Consider the following 17,591-nt stretch of genomic DNA (forward strand, 5'->3'; position numbering starts at 1 on the left):
GTCATTACATATGGGTTTAGGACTTGAACCTACACTAGGTCTGATGAACTACGCTACAGAGTAGGGGTGGAGTTAGACTTCTTGAACTTTTCCTCATCGTTATAACCGACTAGCTTACTAGCCATATCCTACTAGTCGACCTTATCTTCCATCCCTTTATGAAATGGACATTTTCCTTTAATAAAAGCTAGCAATGTCCCTTATCTTGGTTTTATGGATGTTTAGAAAGTTCACCTATAAAACTCTCATCGGAAGGTGGCCTCACCCCTTACATCGACTTAGGTCAGCCCATAGTGTACACCACAGTTTACACACTCCTACATTTATGAGCTATGGCTAATTAAGAGTTTAAAACATCCTCTTTTCTTTGTGGCGGTACTACTTTACTATCTAACCAGAATGAGAGATTTTATAGTAGTACAAATCCGGTGACTTCATTTTTACCCTTTGAACCTAATTCAAGAAAAATCCTCTTCACATAGGTTGGGTATCCATCACATAACTTATGTCACAAGCCTTAAACTCATTCCTTTATATAAATCATGTATAATCTTTGTAGGCAAGGGCTTCATGAATATATCTGCCAGATTGTTTTTTGACTTCACAAAGTCAATAGCTATCGTACCTTCACTTATATATTGCCTTACAAGATTATGTCTTAGATGGATGTGTCTTCTTTTCCCATTGTAAATTTTGCTTTTTGCCCTAGCAATAGCTGCCTGATTGTCACAATGTAATGATATTGATGCAATAGGCTTTGGCCACAATGATATGTCCACCATAAGATTCCTAAGCCATTCAGCTTCCGTTCCAACCTTCTCTAAGTCTATGAACTCTACTTCCATGGTGGATCATGTTCCACAGGATTGTTTAACTGATTTCCATGTAATTGTTTAACTAATTTTCATGTAATAGCTCCACCCCCTAGTGTGTCAACATACCCACTAGTTTCCAATGATTCATTTGTATCCGAAATCCAATTGGCATTATAATAGCCTTCTAAGACACTTGGGTTTCCATTATAATGTAAACCATAATCTATAATACCCTTTAAGTATTTTAATAACCTATTCAATGTATGCCAATGCTCTTTGCTAGGATTGTGAGTGTGTTGAATCAGCTTTCCAACTGCTAAAGCAATGTCGGGCCTGGTTGAGTTCATCAAATATGAAACTAAACCAATAATTTGAGAATATCTTTTTTGAACAATAGGTTCTCCCAAATGCTTCTTTAAATGACAACCAATATCTAAAGATGTTTTAAGACTTTGACAATCAAAGAATCCATACTTTTTAAGCATAACTTCAACATAGTGAGCCTGAGATAGGATGATCTTATTCTCTTTCCTGATTATCTTTATTTCAAGAATCACATCAGCTTCTCCCATATCCTTTGTATCAAAGTTAAACATTCAGAAATTTTTAGTTTGTTCCACTATGTCTAAACTTGTTCCCATTATAAGCATATCATCTACATAAAGAACAATAAATACACATTTACCATGATTGAATTTACTAGACAAGCATATTTCCGCAACATTCAAGAGAAATCCATTTGATAGCAAAACTGTATCAAGTTTCTCATGCCACTGCTTAGGTGCTTGTTTCAGCCCAAACAGAGATTTCACAATTTTACATACCTTGTGTTCCAGTCCCTTTACAACACAACCTTCTGGTTGTTTTATATATATATATATTTATATATATATATATATATATTCATCTAGGTCCCCATTTAAGAATGTAGTTTTAACATCCAATTGATGTATTACTAATTTATATATTGATGCTACAGCCATTATAACTCGTATAGTAGTAATTCTTGCTATAGGAGCAAAGTGTCAAAGTAATCAATGTTTTTCTTTTGTTTAAAGCCTTTGGCCACAAGTCTTGCTTTAAACTTGTCCAATGACCCATCTGGTTTTAATTTCTTTTAAAAAAATTCACTTTATATCTAAAATTTTAGACCCTTATGGCAAATCACTAATTCTGAAATATGGTTAGATACAATGGAATCTAACTAACTTTTAATTTCTTCTTTCCAAAAAATAGTATCAGTGGAGGTTACAACCTCTTTATAGGTTAGGGGATCCTTATCTATTAAGTAGGTAAGCCATTCATCTCCTATATAGGTTGACTTCCTTTGTCTCTTACCTCTTCCAAGTTGACTTTCGTCAATTGAAGGTGACTGGTAATTTTTAATAGACACTTCTTTTCCTATACCAGAGATACCTCTATATATCATCCTTATTAATGGTCTTATTCAATTTGTAATGAAATATATTTTCAAAAAAATCATCATCTCTAGATTCTATTATAGTGTTTCCTTCATACACACCATCCACTGTTTTTATAACCAAAAACTTATAAGTTGAACTATGTACTGCATAACCAATAAATACACAATCATATGTTTTAGGACCTAATTTTCTTTTCTTTGGTTGAGGTATTGCTTCCTTGGCCAAACGACCCCATACCCTTAAATGCTTCAAACTTGGTTTTCTTTTAAACCAAAGTTCATTAGGCAACAACCCGGTCTTCTTGTAAGGTATTTTATTTAAAATATAATAAGCAGATAGTATGGCTTCTCCCCACAAGTCAAATGGTAATCCTGAATCTATTACCATAAAGTTCATCATTTCTTTTAATGTTCGGTTTTTCATTTCAGGTACTCCATTTGATTTGGGTTGGTATGGAGCCATGATTTCATGTATAATACCATTGGTTTCACAGAATTTAGCCAAACTAGTAGTTTCATATTTTGTACCTCTATAAGTTCTAAGGTGTTTTATCTTCCTACCTAATTGATTTTCTACTTTTCTTTAAAAGACATAAAAGCATTTTCAGCCTCATTTTTAGTGTTAAAAAGATAAATCATGGCAAACCTAGAATAATCATCAATGAAAGTAATAACATAATTATTTTCACCTCTAGATTCATATGTTTTGAAATCCCATAAATCATTATGGATTAAACCAAGTAAGTCATTTTTTCTTGAAACGGATTTATGTGGTTTCTTTGCAAACTTGGCTTCTACACATATAGGACATTTATCAATTTTTATTTTAAAATTAATATTAGAAAGTCCCATATTAGCAATTTTCCTAATATATGATGAATTACAATGTCCTAATCTAGCATACCACATATCATATGAATCAACAATATAAACAGAAGAAGCACTAGGCTCGTCTTTCATTATTTCAGAAATACTTAGTACAAAAAGGCCCTCATAAGGTAACCTTTGTCAACAAATACATCATTTTTTGAGATAAGACACTTATTAGACTCAAAGCATAACTTCATCCGACCCTTGTTTAAAAGAGGTCCTGAAATTAGATTCCTACGGATGCTTGGAACATGTAGTATATCCTTCAACACAAGAGTTTTTCCCGAAGTAAGTTTCAGCACTACTTGTCTTCTGCCAATTACATCTGCACACTGTGAATTACCCATAACAACCTTCTCTTTTGAGACATTTGTAGAGTAATTCTTGAAAGCATTTCTGTCTCCGGTTATATGACTTGTACCACTAGTGTTTATCACCCAATTATCTGGTTTTTCAATAGTATTGATTTTAGTGATCATGGCAGCAAAAACATCATCTTCAGTAAGATGAACCTTAGCCTTGTCAGCAAGTTTTTTTTTTCCTTTTTCTGCAGTCCTTTTTTAAGTGCCCCAATTTTCCACATGAAAATTAATTACCCTTCTTCTTTGATTTCTCAAACTTCTGTTTCTTGGATGATTGTCCTTTTTCAGTCTCTACCACATTGGCTTTGAGAGTTGATTTCTTTTGCCATATTTTGCTCGGTTTCTCTCCTCGATTTTGTTTCAAAGAACCACTTGATCAAAATACCAATCCTTATGCTTATGTTTCATAGTAAACTTGAACGCATCCCAAGAACTTGGCAACTTCTCAATCAAAGAACTAGTCACAAATTCATCAGGCAGAATTATATTCTCCTTAGACAACCTACCAACTAACAATTGGTATTTATCAATTTGGGAGGATATAATTTCACTGTCCTTCATTTGGAAACTTAAAAAATTACCAATCACATATTTCCTACTCCCAACATCATCTAGAGTATATTTTTTTGTTAGTGCTTTTCAGATGATATATACATAATTATATGCATTGTACACATTATACTAGTCAATGGATAGTACATTGAGTATGCAATTCTTACACTAGAAATCGGCTTGAGTCCAAGCCAACCTGATTGGCTTCCTTAATTGGGTCTTTAGATTGAGAGGGTTTGGGTTATGTTAGAGCAAAAGCCACTCTCAATTGAGTGAGAGTGAAAAATACCATTTGTTTCCACCGTTTGAAATTGGTGCCGTCAAATGGTTCAATCTTCTCAACGTCATAGGCTATCCTCAAATTTCCCATTGGTGGCATAAGGGAATTAGCAGTAAAAGACCCCCCAGTCATGGGTGTAATTGGTGACGATGGATGAGTCCTATTATCAGGCATAACAATAGGGTCAAACGGGGTTGTGCCTTAAGTAGTTTTGTTGGCAGTATCCTTATCAGCCATGTCTTATAGCAGTATAAAAAAAATTAGACCTTAAGATTGTTAGAAAATGGTACCCGTATAAGACCACTGTATAGATGGCAGTATTCCAGTAATGCAGCAAAAGAACCTTTGATGCAGTGATGTTGAAGCAAGTGAACTATGGTGGGTTGATTCGTATCAGAAGACACTCTCCTTAAGGTTTAAAACGCTCCCTATATCAGTACAAATGGGGATTCTTGCGTTTTACCTCCAAGATAAAGAAACCTTGTGATCTTTGTCTGATTGTACATAGCCTTTGAACCTTTGGGAGAGAAACGCTAGGTTTACTAAGTAAGGTTTTGTAACATTTTTTATGCAATGTTCAAAAACAGAGAACACAGGAGGGGAGAAAACAGAGAGGAAAAAATGCCAAAAACGTTCTATGTATCTCTTCTATCAAACAGAATAAAGAGTATATAGATTCATATGGGTACAATGTACAAAAGGTACTTGTCCATGTATAGACACCTCTCTGTATTTAGTATTCATACAAACCTGTCTATGTGTGGACACCTCTATGTACGTAAGGGTGGGTGTCTACGTGCCTATACATTTAAAAATTCAAAATTGGTGTGTGGTGTAAAAATATAAGAATACTTTTGTCACACCCCACTTCTAGTAGACCCAACTTATCATTAGAAATAGCACTAGTGTGAGTGAGACACGTACCTGTCTTACAAACCTACTAGGCTCTCTGATCGTAGTACCTTAACATTTCACAATCTCACATCACAAACCAACCAAAAGCAGCGAAATCAGAGTATAATAGTAGAATCATCAATAAAATGAAGAAATATCTAATAATAATATAATATTTATAACCAAGTTATTCTTTTACAATTATCCAAGACTCATAAATATAAATCCCAAATATATACAATCCATAATCTATACCAAAAGTATCAGAAATATGATGTACAATCTCACGGTGCGGTGAAAGCACAGTGGTCGCAAGCGCAATCCTAATTGTGCTCCTCCATTTCTGGCATGCACCAGTCGCTTACACCATACTCTGACCTAGAGAATACTGGGTCACATGCCATCGGCACCATAGTACCTGCATCATCATCTAAAAATGGGTGTATACGTGAGATGAGCTTTCTAACTCGCTCAATGAGGGGTGGGGTTCAAGCACATCCAAGAAAAACAATCGTAGTAATAATTTATAATGGATGATAACATAAATTAAACACATAGTTCATGATGCTCGTGATGCAATTCATTTATTGTATTATCCGCCTAATAACACAACTAAATCTGGTAAAAGCTACTACGGCACATTAGGCAGTATCCCTCGTCTCGGAACCGCCATTGACTACGTAGGGATATAAACCCTTGCCATGAATAGAAGCCATCTGGTCCCCGTATGCATCCATGGGTCACCCAGTAAACCCCTGATAACCCCCTCTTGGCTGTCACGGCACCGGTACCAATCATCGACCATGCCTAATAAGTTCCCGCCTCTAACAATAATCACATCGTACTGCGGGAAGGCATTCCAAAAAGGCACATCGAACATACCACAATGGATTTTCCAACACCTTAACCCCTGTTGGCAAGGGTTCGTAGCATAGGGAGTGATACTTAGCCATAAATATTCTACGTGTCTTCATAATGATACAATTAGTATGAATTACATGATACCAGTAACACATCGGCCACAAAGTGTAATCTATCTCCAAGTACAATTCTGGGTACACGATACGCGTAACACATCGACCACAAAGTGTAACCCATGACCGTTTACCTAATCTAGCATGCATATAACAGTTGAGTATGGACTACGCAACACTGATACCAATTGTCGATGGCTCACGAAGCGTATCCATTTCCAAATGTAGTCTCAGAGTATAATATTCCAGTAACACATCGGCGACAAAGTGTAATCCGTGACTACAACTAACTCTAATACATATAATCAATGCATGAATGCAATAAGCATATGGCAATCACGGCACCGGTACCACCTCGGCCACGTCAGATTCTGTCCTATACATATAATAAACACACGATGATCACAGTACTGGTACCACCTCGACCACACCGAATCCCGCCATACATGTCCACAACATTTCATATTGATTCAATAAAAATATAACATGTGATAGCATACCATCATCATCTTGTGAACAATATAATTAAACATATAAGAATCTACATATGTGAGCAATTCTAAATAATAAACATTTTCAAAATAAAAGCAACCATTCCTCACCTTGTTTATGCTTATGCGTTAGGGTTTAAGTAAGGCCATCGGTCGATCAACTCAATTCTGACTTCGGGCACGTGCACATCACTGTCTTAGACACAAAGGTAAATCATACATCAATACATGTCGAAAACATTGGGGGGGCCCACATGGGTCACCCACAAAAGGGTACAAACAAGACCCATCAGTGACAGTAATGTCACCAGAAACACCCACAAAAAACAGACACTTCTCACTGAAAATATCAGTGTTGTTTCTGGTGGAGATGGTAGAGAGCTCCTTAGGCTTAGGGGTTCATAGGAAATAGCCCACCAGAAGCAAGTCTAGTCTTTTTGGTGGCTTGCTTCCAGTGGTAGTACAGAACTGCCCATGTGATTTGGGGCTTTCTGGCTCGGGCTTGATCACCAGGATTTGTTCTATGGAGTTTGTGGGGGATGTTCCTAGCATCATTCTAAACGAATAAAATCCTAATTCCACTGAGCCATTTGGGACATTCATTGATCAAATGATCAAAATCGTAGTTGATTATTTGGCCAATCTTATTGTCAGAGCTCACCATACTCGGTTTGAGCTTAATAATGGCATCGGGGACATGAAATACACATTCCCCGAGCTAAACATAGTTTTTGCACTAAGATTCCATCCAAACCTAGTTTAACCTAGGTCAAAATGAGGAGAGAGAGTAGTAGAAGTGATTGCACTTACCTCCTGCAGCGATTCTGGCAACTAGGCGGCAACCGACACCAAGGTAAGCCCTTCCCCCTCTTCTTCCTTCCTCTCCTCTTTTTGTCCTCTCTTATGCTGATCACAAGTGGAATGAGGAAATGAAATCCTCATTTCTAACTTATGAGTTAAGTTGGGCCTTAGGGTCTGTTTGGTTGAACCCTAACTAGTCCGATCGGGTTAATCCGATCTCCAGAGCACGAGGACCCATCTACTTAGGTCCGTAAATTGCTCATATCATAAGGAAGGTGTGGAGGATGATTTGGGATCATCCGAAACTATCTACGATGCCAGTGGCGAGTCCACGGGCATCTAAACCCTGACAGCAACCTATTTGGTCACCAGAAACAGTCACCGGATTCAAGTCCATGCTATTTTCGATGGCTTATTTTTGGTGGTCAAGACAGTTTAACTACTTCTTGTCCTTCAATTGGTCTTGCACAGGTAGTTTCCCTTAGCCGTGCTCATGGTCTTTTGGTAATGTTGGTATGTGCTGGGATTTATGTGTGGGTAGTCGGGTCACTTACCGTTTGGGATCGAAAGGTACGAATCCCCTCCAATTGGACTAGCATGTAATGCACGAACATGTGGGGTCATCTCTTTCCCTTTGGCAATGGGTGTCCATAAGCCAAAATTTGGCTATACTCCCGATCTCCGATCCGAGACCTATCACAATTGTTCAAATTAGACCAAGTTAGGGCATGGGTGTAACATTCACCCCACCTTACAAGAATTTCGTCCTCAAAATTAAACATAACTGGTAAATCAAACAATCCAGGACACTACTTTATAATTTCATCTTACCGCTCCCAGGATGCTTCCTGTTCTGGGTGGTTCATCCATTTCACTTTAATGAAGGAAACAGTGTGGTTGCGAAGAACATGGTCCTTTCGGTCGACAATCTTCTCCGGATACTCCACGTAGGCAAAATCCTTGTCCAACTCACGGGGTATGTAAGTTAAGATGTGAGTGGGGTCAGGAATGTACTTCCTCAACATGGATACATGGAAGACATCATGTGTAACCTCCAACTCTGGTGGCAAAGCTATCCAGTAAGCTACCAGTTCGATCCTTTCTAGTATATCATACAGTCCCATAAACCTTAGACTAAGCTTTCTCTTCTTGCCGAACTGCATCACCCCTTTAACTGGGGAGATCAGCAAGAACACCTTGTCTCCAACTCCAAATTCTAGATGTTTCCTTCTAACATCTGCATAGCTCTTCTGCCTAGACTGAGCTGCTCTAATCCTTTCTCTAATCACATTCACCTTCTCACTGGCAGCCTGTATCAAGTCTGGACCCAAAATATATCGCTCACTAACCTCATCCCGATGGTGGCTTGATAGTTGCTGTTGTAGGAGAAATCAATAAGGCAAATGCGTTCATCCTAACTATAACTCATATATAAGGCACATGCTCGAAGTAGGTCCTCCAATGTCTGGATAGTCCTCTCTGACTAACCATCAGTCTGGGGGGGAAATGCAGTGCTAAAGTTCAACTGCCTGCCCATAGCCTTCTGCACACATGTCCATAACTTGGAATTGAATCTGGGATCTCATTCAAAGATAATGTTAACTGGTACACCATGTAATCTGATGATGTTTTCAATATACAACTAAGCCAACTTGTTCATAGAAAATATGACCTTGATTGGGATAAAGTGAGCTGCCTTGGTCAAGTGGTCCACAACTACCCAAATGGCATCCATACCCTTCTATGTGTGGGGTAAACCCATGACAAAGTCCATGGTAATATTTTTCCATTTCCACTCCGGAATAGGTAGTGACTATAATAAACCATGGGGCCTTTATCTCTTAGCTTTGACTTGCTAGCATGTGAGGCATTTAGGCACATGTGTGGCCACGTCATTCTTCATTCTTTTCCACCAGGAGGAGCCCTTGAGGTCCTTATACATTTTAGTGCTACAGGGGTGAATGGAGTATGGAGAGCTGTGTGCCTCTCTCAAAATTGTATCTCTCAAATCACCATCACTAGGCACACATAACCTCTTTTTGAACTTGAGAATCCCGCTTTTAGTTACAGAGAAATCCGGGTCCGTCTGAGTTCCTTCCTTGCATTCTATCATCAGCTTCTGTAACTCTGCATCAGTACCCTGAGCTGTAGTGATTCTATCCACCAAACTAGGTTATACCACCAATGTCGATAGTGATAAGGTGACACCTTCCACTAGTAGCTCCAAATTCAGTTTCCTGACCTCCTCTATAAGATGCTTATTGGCGGTCAATGATGCAAGAGTCAGTGACTAGGATTTTTGACAAAGTGCATCAGCTACGACATTGGCCTTTCCTGGGTGATAGTGGATACTACAGTCATCGTCCCTCATCAACTCCAACCAATGCCTCTATCTTATGTTAAGCTTCTTCTGGGTAAAGAAGTACTTGAGGCTCTTATAGTCACTGTAGATCTCACTCTTCTCACCATATAGGTAGTGTCTCTAGATTTTCAGTGCAAAAATCACTCCTGCCAACTCAAAATCATAGGTGAGGTAGTTCTTCTCATAATCCTTCAACTGGTGGGATGCATAAGCAATGACTTTCCCATGTTGCATCAATACACAACCCAATCCCAACTTGGAGGCATCACTATACACAACCATACCTCCTGTACCGATCAAAATAGTCAATATCGGGGCTGATAACAATCTTTGCCTTAGTTCCTTGAAGTTCTTTTCACAAGTATCAGGCCACTCAAATTTCACACCCTTTCATGTGAGTCGGGTCATTGGGGTAGCAATGCGGGTGTTCTCAATAAACCTCCTGTAGTATCCGGCTAATCCTAGAAAACTACGTATGTCTACTACACTCTTAGGAGTCTCTTATTCTATGACTGCCTTCACCTTGCCTGGGTCAACCTCTATAACCTTGTCTAAAACAATGTGGCCTAAGAATGCCACCTGTGACAATCAGAACTCGCATTTGCTGAATTTAGCACAGAGTTGCTTCTCTCTCAGGCGTTATAGTACTAATCTCATATGAACAACATGTTCCTCTGCACTATTGGAGCAAACTAAGATGTCATCAATGAATACCATCATGAACTTGTCTAAAACATCCTAGAATACTTGGTTCATCAAATCCATGAATACAGCCGGTGCATTGGTCAACCCAACTGACATCACCAAGAACTCATAATGTCCATACCTTGATCTGAAGGCCATCTTGCTGACATCATTATCCTTGATCCTGAGTTGGTGTTAGCTCGATCTAAGGTCAATCTTGGAGAATACCTTGGCACCCTACAACTGATCAAACAAATCATCTATCCTTGGCAAAGGATACCAATTCTTGATGGTTAGCTTATTAAGCTCCCGATAATCAATGCACAATCTTATACTTCTGTCTTTCTTCTTGACGAACAATACCGGTGCTCCCCATGGAGACACACTAGGTCTAATGAATCCCTTCTTCAGAAGATCCTGAAGTTGCACCTGTTATTCTTTCAACTCTGTGGGGGCATGCGATAAGGGACTTTTGACATTGGTGCCGAGCTAGGGAGCAGATCTATAGCAAATTCTGTCTTTTGGTCTGGGGGAAAACCTGTCAAGTCATCAGGAAATACATCAAAACATTCCCTCACCACATCTAGCCCGGTCAATGGCTTAATCTCTATCTCAGTATCCATCATAGATGATATGTAGCCTTGAAATCCCTTATCCAGTAGCTTCTTCATCTGAAGTGCTGATATAATAACCTTCTTATGTTTCTTGGGCTTATCCCCTTGAAAGACAAACTCACCTTCATTAAGAGGTCTGAAAATGGTCGTCTTCTCTGCATATAACACACTGGCTCTATATGCAGACAACCAGTCCATTCCAAGAATCACGTCGAAGTCACGTCGAAGTCAGTCATATCCAACTTGATCAAGTAAGCATTCAACTCATGCCCACCTATGGTCACTGGACAAGGCTCATATATATAATTCAGACCTACTACACTTCCTGTAGGGGTACTCACTGCAGACACTGAGTCAATCCCTAGGGTGGAATTCCCATTTTCTTTGCAAATACCGGTGACACAAATGAATGCGAGGCTCCTGAGTCAAATAACACATGTGTAGGAAATAATGATATCAATAATGTACCTGTCACTGCACCGGGTGTAGCCTCTGTATCTTCAACGATCATGGCAAACACTTTGCCCTATGTGCACTGGCCCTGTGAGGGCTTTGCTGGTCTAGATGCTACATAGGTCTGCTGGGGCCTAGGTGGCATAGTGTATGGTACATCATCGGCCTCCGGTGGGGGCATGTCCTCGCTAGATGGCCCATTTGATCATAATAAAAACACTTTGAGCTCGATCCCACAGACTAAGATACAGCACTAGAATGGGAAGACGGGGAAGTTGACTAGTTTCGAGCTTTTTGAACTGTACTAGAGTTAGGTTGACATAAGGCACTCGGAAGGGCTTGCTACCTCCCCTAGAGTTAGTGGATCCCATAGGCCTCTTTCCCGTTCCCTGCTAGGATGAGAAATTATCTCTATGCCGGTCTTCAATATATTTGGTCACTTGGACCACTATCACTTCGGAGATGTTCAGGAATAAAATGGAATAACTCCTCAAAACGTTACTGATACTCGAGCATAGATCAGGACCTTGTACCAACTGGGAGAACTCACTCTCTCTCCTATCCCGAAAGATTTTTAAAAAATAGTTCTCAAAGAATGCCCCTTTGAAGTCTGCCCAAGTAGGGTTTGGGTTACCCGCCCTCAGAATGGGCTCAGTAGCTCTCCACCAATCATCGGCCTCATTTTATGACTTATAGACCGCACACAAAATTTTTTGATCATTAGTGTAGCCCATTAGTCTAAACAAATTTTCCATATCACCAATCCATCTTGATGGATACAATGGACTTGGCCCACCTTTGAGAAGCATGGAGGCCTAAGCAGCTGAAATTTCTCCATTATCTTTGTTAGGTCTATCCAGTCCTCTAAGTGTGCCTAGGCTTGTTCCGATGCTGGGTTTTGTACATTCCCATGCCCATGCCCATGCCCATGCCCATGCACTTGTGCCCCACCTGATGTTTGAAGGGTAGCCAATCCGACGGGTACCGAAATGGGTACCAGTGGAGTAGGAGAGGTGGGTGGTGCACTATGAGCTCCCATTACCGCTTAGATCCAATTATCATTCCCGGCCATGAACTGATTTTGTCTCTCCTCAATTTCCCTCATCATATTATTTATGATGGAAGCCACATCATGAGCGGTAAAAACCAATGGAGCTGGGGGTGCATTGCGGGTCTACCCTGATTCCACGTAGGGGAAACCGGAGGTGACAGGCGTGACTGGGAACAAGATCGAGTGTTTCAGCTGACATGACTCATGTGGAGGAATCTGATTAGGTCACATGCATATATAAATTTGTATATAATTGGAACACATGCACACATAGTGGGCCCCACACGCATACATAAGGCAAAATTAGGGTTAGAGCATACATAAGTGGGATCCACAAATATCAAGATCTGATCACACGTATATCACGAAGGGCCCATAATTAAGGAAACAAAATAATAATAAAATTTTGAAAAAATATATTATTTCCAAAGTAGTACACCGGAACCAGGGGTGTTTTTCACCAGAAATATCAATACTATTTTCGGTGGGACTGGCAAAAGCTGATTAGGGACTTTTCAACTCATAGAAAATAGGCACCGAAAGCAGGTCTAGTGTTTCCGGTGGATTATTTTCGGTGGACCTAAAACCGTTATAAATAGACTCAGGATATGGGTTTTGTTCACAAAACCCTAATCTAACTCATGGAGAAGGTGAGGAAATGGCCAAGGCCAATTTTTCAACTTATTCCCCACTTCCCTCTTGCTATTTCACGATTGATCGATGCCATCTACGCATCTAAGGTATGGTTTATTCATTCTCGGACCTAGTTTTGAGATTCTCTTCTCTATGAGCATTGTTTCCATCTCCTCAACTAGGTTTTGCTCTTTGAATCATTAGTACTCATATTGCAAGTATGTCTGGATGCCGTGTTCGTACTAGCCGTGCCATTACACAAGAGCAACAAGACATTTCCGAAGAGGCACAATACAACCCTCTTCTGTTTCGCTCTATGGTCAAGTAAGATCGTTGGGAAAGCTTCGAGTACCGTAATGTGGACTCGGAGAAATATGTGAGGATGAGAGATTTTTTACTGTTCCACCTCTATCAACGCTTTGAGGCTATTGGGTGGTACCGCATCTTGAAACCCAACAAGAAGTATTACCCACGGTTGGTGAGGCTATTTTACTCAAACCTACAATGTGTGAATCGAGATACCAAGGAGATGAGGATCACTTATTATATGAAGGAGGTAGAGATCTCCTTTGATATGAGGCAACTGGCCAACCTTCTAATGGTTGACAACACAGAGGATCTGGTTTACTGTCCTCCTCGAACTCCAGCTTATCATTTCCAAAGTCCAGATGTTCTTCAAGAGGTAAACAACATGTTGACTAAGAATGCTTGTGGTTGGGAGGGCACAACCAACGACCTTGCCACTCTGAAGGTTGTCTACCGAGCAATCTAGCTGAATGTGCTCCCCACCTATGGGCACTACGATGAAGTGTCTGTATTGCATGCCTATGTGACTTACTGCGTGTAAATGGGGGTGCAGATATGTCTTCCTTATATTCTGATGTGGACCATGGTAACTCAGTCTGAGGGAGGGGATCACAAAGTTAGGAATTTATGCTATGGGAGGATACTGACAAACATCTTCCTTCGCTTTAGGGTGAATTTGGAGGGTGAGGGGTGCTTGGGTGATGAGGTGATAGATTTCAACCAAGACTCCCTGAGGAAGATGACTCTAGACATGGATGAGGTATCACCTGCTGAGGAGGAGGATGAGCAGCCTATAGAGATAGAGGGTCTGTTGGGTGGCGATGCTGGTGATGTTGGCGGCGGTGCTGGTGATGTTGGTGGAGTTGGTGGAGGCATTGGTAGAGGTGTTGGTGGTGCAGGGAAGGAGCTGCTAGGGTTGGTGGTGTCCCACCACCTAACCCACAGGTTATGGGTTCCAGAGTAGCCTCCACTTCCCAGGCACAAGGGGTACGAGACCTTATGGTCTCAATGATATTATGGCCTGCCTGGACACTACTATAACACTGTTGAGGAGTATGTACAATTGCCACGAGAGCATGGATAGGAACTATTATCTTATGGACAATACGGTGGCCTCCCTAGAGGCACAGATGCAGGACATGGTTTTCCACCTCACCATACCGATGCCACATCTAGGAGCACATGGTCCGAACCAAGCTCAAGGCCAAGGACAGCACCAGCAGCAACAGCATCAACAAGAGTAGTGGCTTGTTGCCACTGTAGTTTTAGGATTTCCCTTTTAGTGTTTTATTTGAGTTTCATGTTCTGGACTTTAGTTGGGTTTTATTTTCTGTCATTTGCTTCAGTCATTTAAGTTTCCTAGACTTAGGCTAGTTAGGATTTTCAGCTTCCAGTGTTTTAATTTTATGAAAAAGTTGTAAGCTTATGTAATCAAATTCTTTATCTAATGAACGGCTTTAATACCTATGCTTGTCTCCTAATTGTGTAAATTCTATTATTATTATTTTTGAAGTTTTTATTTTAAATCCTAAATTTTTCCAAATCATGGTTTGGTTGAGATTGTGAGTTAAGGGGCATTGCGCTTTGATTCCAAGCTATCACACCCCACTTCCAGTAGATCCAACTAATCATTAGGAATACTGGTGGTGTGAGTAAGACACGTACCTATCTTACAAACCTACCAGGATCTCTGATCGCAGTACCTTAACATTTCACAATCTCACATCACAAACCAATCAAAAGCAGCAGAATCAAAGTATAATAGTGGAATCATCAATAAAATGGAAAAATATCTATTGATAATATAATATCCATAGCCAAGTCATTCTATTACAATTATCCAAGACTCATAAATATAAATCCCAAAATATGCAATCCACAATCTATATCAAAAGTATCATAAATATAATGTACAATCTCATGGTGCGGCGTAAGCATAGTGGTCACAAGCACAGTCCTAATCGTGCACCTCCATTTCTAGTATGCATCAGTCACTCATACCGTACTCTGACCCAGAGGATACTGAGTCACACACCATCGGAACCACAGTACCTGCATCATCATCTAAAAGGGGTGTATATATGGGGTGAGCTTTTCAACTCGCTCAGTGAGGGGTGGGGTTCAAGCACATCCAAGCAAAATAATCGTAGTAATAATTTATGATGCATGACAACAGAAATTAAATACATAGTCCATGATGCTCGTGATGCAATTCATTTATTTTATTATCCACCTAACAATACAACTAAGTCTAGTAAATGTTACTACGGCACATTAGGTTGTATCCCTCCTCTCGGAACCGTCATTGACTACGTAAGGATACAAACCCTAGCCATGAATAGAAGTCTGTCAGTTCCCGTATTCGTCCATGGGTCACCCAGCAAACCCCTGATAATCCCCTCCTGGTTGTTATGGCACCGGTACCATTCAATAGCCTGACAAGTTCCCGTCTCCAGTAACAATCACATCGTACCGCGGGTTTGGCATTCTAAAAAGACACATCGAATATACCACAATGGGTAATCCAACACCTTAACCCCTGTTGGCAAAGGTTCGTAGCATAAGGAGTGATACCTAACCACAAATATTATACATGCCTTCATAATGATATAGTTAGTATGAATTATATGATATCAATAACACATCGGTAACAAAGTGTAACCCGCGACCATTTACCGAATCTAGCATGCATATAACAGTTGAGTATGGACTACACAACACTGGTACCAGTCATCAGCCATGAAGCGTATCCTTTTCCAAATGCAGTTCCGGAGCACACAATACCAGTAACATATCGGCTACAAAGTGTAATCCATGACTACAACTAACTCTAATACACATAATCAATGCATGAATGCAACAAGCATACGGCAATCACGACACCGGTACCACCTCGGCTATGCCAGATTTTGTCTCATACATATAACAAACACACGGTGTTCACAGTACCAGTACCACCTCGGCCACACCGGATTCCGCCATACATGTCCACAACATTTCATATTGATTCAATAAAAATATAACATGTGATAGCATACCATCATCATCATGTGAACAATATAATTAAACATGTAAGAATATACGTATGTGAGCAATTCTAAAAAATAAACATTCTCAAAATAAAAGCAACCATCGCTCACCTTGTTTATGCTTGTGCATTAGGTTTTAAGTAAGGCCACTGGTCGATCAACTTAATTTTGACTTTGGGGCACGTGCGCGTCACTATCCTAGACACAAAGGAAATCATACATCAATATGTGTTGGGGACATCATGAGGGGCCCACATGGGTCACCCACAAAAGGGTACAAACAAGATCCATCAGTGACAGTAATATCACCAGAAATAGACACTTCCCACCAGAAATATCATTATTGTTTCCAGTGGAGGTGGCAAAGAGCTCCTAAAGCTCAGGGGTTCACCGGAATCATCCCGCTTGAATCAGGTCTAGTGTTTCCAGTGGCTTGCTTCTGGTGGCAGTACAGAACTGCCTGTGTGATTTGGGGCTTTTCAGCTTGGGCCCCGATCGTTGGGATTTGTTTCATGGAGCTTATGAGGGATGTTCCTAGAATCATTCTAAGCTAATAAAATTCTGATTCCATCGAACCATTTGGGAGATACTTCGATCGAATGATCGAAACCCTAGTTGGTTATTTGACTAATCTTTTTTTCGGAGCTCATCGAACTCGATTTGAGCTCAGCAATGGCACCTGGGACATGAAATTCACATTCCCCGAGCTCAACATAGTTTGTGCACTAAGATTCCATCCAAACCTAGCTTAACTTAGGTCAAAATGAGGAGAGAGAATAGTAGAAGTGATTGCACTTACCTCCGGTAACTAGGTGGCAACCGACACCAACGGAAGCCCTTCCCCCTCTTCTTCCTCTTCCTCTTCTTCCTTCCACTCCTCTTTTTGTTCTCTCTTACATTGAGCACAAGTGAAATGAGGAAATGAAATCCTCATTTCTAACTTATGAGTTAAGTTGGGCCTTAGGGTCTGCTTGGTTGAACCCTAACTGGTCCGATC

Source organism: Macadamia integrifolia, chromosome 2 (assembly GCF_013358625.1).
Source record: "Macadamia integrifolia cultivar HAES 741 chromosome 2, SCU_Mint_v3, whole genome shotgun sequence".
Classification (NCBI taxonomy): domain Eukaryota; kingdom Viridiplantae; phylum Streptophyta; class Magnoliopsida; order Proteales; family Proteaceae; genus Macadamia; species Macadamia integrifolia.